Here is a 6,317-nt window from a genome sequence, read left to right as displayed (position 1 = left end):
AGATCTACTACAAATATTTTTGTACAAATAGGTCTTTTTCACTTTTCTTTTCTCTCTTTGGGATATAGGTATAGTAGTAGTATTCTTGTTTCAAAGGCTATGAAGATTTATAGGTGTTTGGGCAGAATTACTAATTATTCTCCAGAAGGGTTGGACTGGTTTGCAACACCAACAATACTTTTTCTACATATTTTCCCTTTATCCCTCCAGCATGTGTCATTTTCCTTTTCTATTATATTAGCCAATCAGATAAGTTTGGAGTGGTACCTCAGAATTGTTTTAATTTGTATTTTTCTAATCAATAGTGATTTAGAACATTTTTATGTGACTATTGATAGCTTTGATTTCTTCAACTAAAAATTGCCTGTTCATATTCTTTGGCCATTTAGCAACTTAAAGAATGGCTCTTATTTTCATAAATTTGGCTCAGCTCCCTATATATTTGAGAAATGGGAACTTTATCAAAGAAACTTGTAAATAAATTTCTCCCAATTTCCTGAATTCCTTTTAACTTTGGATAGAATTGTCATTTTATTGTATTGGCTCAGCCTCCCCATGAGCAATTAATGTTTCTCCAGTTGTTTAGATCTGTCTCTCTTTATGTAAAAAATATCCTGCAATTGTGTTCAAGTAGTCCCTGGGTTTGTCTTTGCAGGTAGAATTCCAAGTATTCTATATTGTCTACAGTTATTTTAAATGGAATTTCTCTTTCTATCTCTTGCTGGTGGGTTTTGTTGGAAGTATATAAAATCGCTCATGATTTCTGTGGGTTTCTTTTATATGCTGCAACTCTGCTGAAGCTGTTAGTTGTTTCAACTAGTTTTTTAGTTGATTTTCTAGGATATTCTAAGTATACTATCACATGGTCTATAAAGAATGATAAAGGATGCATAGTGCCTAGCCTAAGAATCTGGTGGCCCCGGATCTCTGGGAGGGCGGGGGCTGGAGCTGGACCCCTAGATTGTGAGTCCGAACCCCCACTAACCCGAGAAGCCCGTGGGGCCGGGGCGGATCTTGGCCTTGGGATTCCATCGCGGCCTTCAATGCCCCTTGCGTGGTTCCGACCTTCCACCGTCCCCACCCTGTTTCCCGCGGGTTCTCAAGGGTCCGGGAGATACCCTCATCCAGCCCCCACGTTTGACAGATGAGGACACTGAGTACCGGAGGGGCTGCTAAGGCCCCACTAAGGCGAGAAGTAGGGTCGGGATGGTGGCCCCGGGTTCCGTGACTGGCCCCGATGCTGACCTGCGCTCGGAGAGCCTCTCGTTAGGGGCTGAAGGAGGCCTCTGTCCTGATCCCAAGGTGAGATGGAGGCCACGCTGCCCGCGATGCTGGAGGCGGTGCTGGGCGAGATCGCGAGCACGTGCGGGGAAGCGGCTCCAGTACCCGATGAACTCCCGTTGGCGCTGGAATTTATATTTGAGCCATCTGTCGTCCAGGCCTTGGATCTTGTCTATCGACGTTTCGTCACCCGCATCTCCTCCCCGTAGTGAAAGAACCGTATACCAGGTGCTCGGCAGTTCCAGGAAGGCATACGTGTGTTTTGCCTCTTTCACTACTGCTCGTGCCCGGCCCTCGCGTTCTCTGTGCTGCGGCAGAGTGACAGCCTGCTGGGCAAGCACCTCCTGGCCACCTACCTCAGCCTGGCCGTGGATCTGTGCCAGGACCTGCATGTTACTAACGAGCAGCTGTCTGGCCTCCTGTTAGCAAAAGAGGATCAAGAGCAGGCCTAGCAGGAGCCCTCGATGCCTCTGCACATCACCTGGCAGGGGCTATTTCCCTCTTCTCTTTACTGGAAGCAGATAGGCTAGACTGAAGGAATAAATGAGCAGTTATTAAACGCTTATGGTATGCCTAGCACTGTGATGATGCCCTCACTTGCTCATTTAACCATGTGTTGTCTACTTAGAAGGAAAATGGCACCTTTCCTCCTGTCAAAAGGGGTTACAGAATTACAGAATGTGCCTGTGAATTCTTTAGCAAAATCGACTGTAGTAGCTGATCTTTTTGTTGTTGTTGTTTGTTTGTTTCATTTTGTTTTTTTAAAGGGGAAAAATCCTATCAGTTGGCATTACGCAGAGTTCAGTTGGAGCCAGCTAAGTGGCTCAATGGATAGAGTGCCAGGCCTCAAGTCAGGAAGACCTGAGTTCAAATCCAGCCTCAGACACTTACTAGCTGTGTGACTAGCCAAGTCATTTAACCCTATTTGCCTCAGTTTCTTCATCTGTAAAATGAACTAGAAAAGGAAATTGCCAGGAAGAACCCCAAATGGGGTCACAGTGAGACACAACTGAACAGGAATAACAATGTTTTGATTAGTGGAAACTGTGGAGTAAGGAAGGAGGGAGGCTTTTTCTTTCATAGTCACATGTTCATCTCCAAAGGGATGAGGAAAAGGTCTTTCCCAATCTGGAATCAGAAAGTCTGCATTCAGCTTCCATCCTCACTGTTTATTAGCTTTGTGACCTTAGGCTGCTGGACTTTTAAAGCCTCTGTTTCCTTTTCTGAAAAATGGGGATAATAGTGCTTATGCTGTCTATCCCCCAACTGAGATTAACTTATGTAAGTCACTTTAATGGAAAGCTTTTATCAGCTGTCAGAGCAGAAGGCTACTCCTGGGAAAAGGGATCCCAAGGGAATCCAAGGCAAACATGGCTGATGCCTTGGGAATGAGCCAGAAGCAAGTAACACAGGTAACTCTGGAAGGCAGTGGTGGATAGAGAACTGGCCTCAGCGCAAGGAATGCCTGGATTCACTGCCACATCCTGGCTGTGTGATTCCAGGAAAGGAATTTTACCTGAGGGTCCCAGGCAAGTCTATAAAGACTCCCTGTTTCAGAAGGGCTGATCTGCATTTATTGGGGTTTTCTGAAATGTTGGGAGCTCCTTACACCATGGAAACCACAGATCTGATCCCTTCCGTGGTGGTCCCCACTGCCTCTGCCACTGGTCCCCAAGCAAAACAAAACAAAAAACCCCAAAGGGGACAGTGGGCTGAGGGCCAGGTACAGTACTCTAAGAAATCCAGGAAAGACTGAGCCTTTTTCAGGTAAGGGGGAATCCTAGTCAAGGTCGTGTCTTTGAAAGAAACAAGTAATTTCATTAGAAAGAAGTTGGGATGGGGAGATGCCCACTATGGGTATGGGGGACAACCTGAGCGGAGGCCTGGGAGGAACAGGCCTGGGGCACAGAGACACCCAGCCAGTGGGCCCGCCTGCATGTGAAGCCATGAAAGCCACTGGTGGGATCTTTCCTGGTAACAAATGGACAATTTCAGACCTGGTCCTGAGGTTTCTCGAGGTGAGGAATGTTGGACAACATCCCACTAGTCCAGTTCCCCTCCCCAGGAAAGTGAGAAAGCCAGAGACAGTTCTGGATGGAGTTAGCTACATTAAATTTCTTATCCAAAAAAAAGAATGATAATTTTGTTTCCTCATTCTGTTTATCCACATCTCTCTTTTTATCCTGTACCTCCTGGAAAGTTTGTTTTGCTTCTGACCAGTGCCTTCTTATAACTGCCTTCCTCTTTATCACCCCCTCTTTCTCTTATTCTCTTCCCTTCCTACTTCTGTGTTGGGTTATCTTTCTATTACCAATTAAGTACATATGTGTATTTTTTTCTCTTTTTGAACCAATTTAGCTATGAGGTTCAAGCATTGTCTCCCCACCACCACTATTTTCCCCTTCAACTGCAAAAAATCTTACTTTTGGAATTATCCCCCCCCCCACCAAAGTATTGAAACTATGCATATGCTTTGACCCAGCAATACTGCTGCCAGACATACTCAAAAAGGATCAAAGAAAAAGAAAAAGGACTGATATTTATAGGAATATTTGTAATAGCTCTTTTTGTTGCAGCAAAGAATTAAAACCTGAGGGAATACCCATCAAGTGGGAAATGGCTAAACAACTTACAGTAAATATGAATGTAGTATAATATTTTGGTCCTTTAAGGAATGATGAAGTGATGATTTTAGAAAAACCTGGGAATGTATATACACATATATACATATATATAATATATACATACACATATACACACACATACATACATACACAAAACCACACACACACACATACACACACACACACACACACACACACACACACACACACATATATATATGAACTGATGCAGTACAGTACCAGGTAAAAAATGTAAACAGTAATAGCTAAATTGTAAAGATGGTTGGTTGTTATCCTTCATTCTTGAAGAGGACCAAAATGACATCACTATGCTTGAGTCAAGATTCAATGTATCCGACTGTGGCTGATCAGGCCAAAATGAGCTTGGAACGCTCTACCATAGGTTGGGCACAAATAGTCCATGTGAGCATTTGGGGTGGATATTGCAAACTTGCACATCCTGTGTTTCCTTTGAGCTTTTTCAACTCTGCTTTGCTCATAGTGCCCAGCACCTTCTCTGACATGAGAATGTTATGCTGAGAGGTCCTGTGCCAATGTCTCCCCTGTCACAAAATCGATTCCAAAGTTTTTGAGAGAGACCTTGAAAGTATCCTTGTATCATTTCTTCCGACCACCATATGAAGACTTGCCCAGTATGCGTTCTCCATAAAATAGTTTGTTTGGGTTGTTTTATTTTTGGCAAGCATATGTTTTGCATTCGAACAATGTGGCCAGCCCATCAGAGCTGTGCTCTCTGAAGCAGAGTTTGAATGCTTGGCAGTTTAGTTCGAATAAGGACTTCAGTGTCTGGTACCTGATCCTGCCAGGTGATCTTCAGAATCTTCCTAAGACAATTCAAATGGAAATGATTCAGTTTCCTGGCATGGCGCTGATAGACTGTCCAGGTTTCACAGGCATACAACAATGAGGTCAGCACCATAGTTCTGTGGATCTTCAGGTTGGTAATCAGTCTAACACCTCTTCCTCCATACTTTCCTTAAGAGCCTGCCAAACGCTGAGCTAGCTCTGGCAATGTGTACATCAACCTAAGTATCAATGTGTACATCCCTGGAAAGTTTACTACAAAGGTAAGTGAACTTATCCACAGCATTCAGAACTTCTCCATTTGCTGTAACTGATGGTTCCACATATGGATGGTGTGGTGGTGGCTGGACCATCTGCATTTTCTTAGTGTTAATTGTTAGGCCAAAATTAGCACAAGCAGCCGAGAATTGATCCATACTTCATTGCATCTCCGCTTCAGAGGCTGCATTGAGTGCATGATCATCTGCAAACAGAAAATTATGCACCAACACACCCTACACTTTGTTCTTGGCTTGTAGCCTTTTCAAGTTGAAGAATTTACCATCAGTGTGATAGCTGACCTTGATGCCGTGTTCATCCTCACTGAAAGCATTTGACAACACGGCTCAAAACATCATGTTAAAAAGCACGGGAGCAAGCACACAGCCTTGTTTCACTCCACTGGTGACTGGGAAGGCATGAGAGCATTGTCCATTATCTAGGACCCAGCCAAGCAGGCCATCATGAAATTGACTTACAATACTGATGAACATCTCCGGGCAACCAAATTTTGACATAATTTTCCATAAGCCCTCATGACTAACAGTATCAAAGGCCTTGGTCAGATCTGCAAACATTGCATACAGACCTTTGTCTCAACCATCTTCCAGATGAAGGATCAACCTATTAAAGAGGACTCTGGCAAGAATCTTGCCAGCAATGACTAAGAGAGAACGCCTCCTGAGATTGTCACAAGACAATCTATTTTCTTTACCTTTATACAGATAGACAATGGAGGCATCCTTGAACTCTTAGGGGATAACCTCCTCTTTGATCTACCCTGATGCCAAAAGACTCCTCACAAAAATTCTATCCACTCTAGATAGAGAATCAATAGATTCAGAGTGCTGATTGAAATATTTTTTTCTTTCTTGATTATTCTCTCTCTCTCTCTCTCTCTCTCTCTCTCTCTCTCTCTCTCTCTTTCTCTCTCTCTCTCTCTCTTCCTTCCTTCTTTCCTTTCTTTCTTTCTTGAACATGGATAATACCAAATATGCCTTGCTTCATTTCATATGTATGATGAGTATCATATTTCGTGCCTTCTCAGTGGATGGAGGAGGCGGTAGAAGGAGGGAGAAAATTTGGAGCCACAATTTAAAATAAAATTTATTTTTTAAAATGATGTAGCCACTTATTTTCTCATACTATGCTGCAAAGCGGGTTTATTATTCTACTCAAATCACTAACAAAGTTTTCATCTTATGTTATTATTGTTACTATTGGCAGGTCAAATGTCATATCAATGTGAAATTCTATGTTTAAAACAGCTAAATATTCCTTCATGCTGACATAAAAAACACCTGAAACACCCTGGATTCTTCATTACTC

The 6,317-nt window shown here is 43.1% G+C and overlaps 1 pseudogene; it reads left to right on the top strand.

The window, feature by feature from the left end:
- The first annotated feature begins 1,307 nt into the window (after positions 1-1,307).
- On the top strand, positions 1,308-1,733 carry LOC118845769 (annotated as a pseudogene).
- The last annotated feature ends 4,584 nt before the right edge of the window (positions 1,734-6,317 follow it).

The sequence above is a fragment of the Trichosurus vulpecula genome, chromosome 4 (assembly GCF_011100635.1).
Source record: "Trichosurus vulpecula isolate mTriVul1 chromosome 4, mTriVul1.pri, whole genome shotgun sequence".
NCBI lineage: Eukaryota > Metazoa > Chordata > Mammalia > Diprotodontia > Phalangeridae > Trichosurus > Trichosurus vulpecula.
This window is presented reverse-complemented; position numbering and strand designations above follow the sequence as displayed.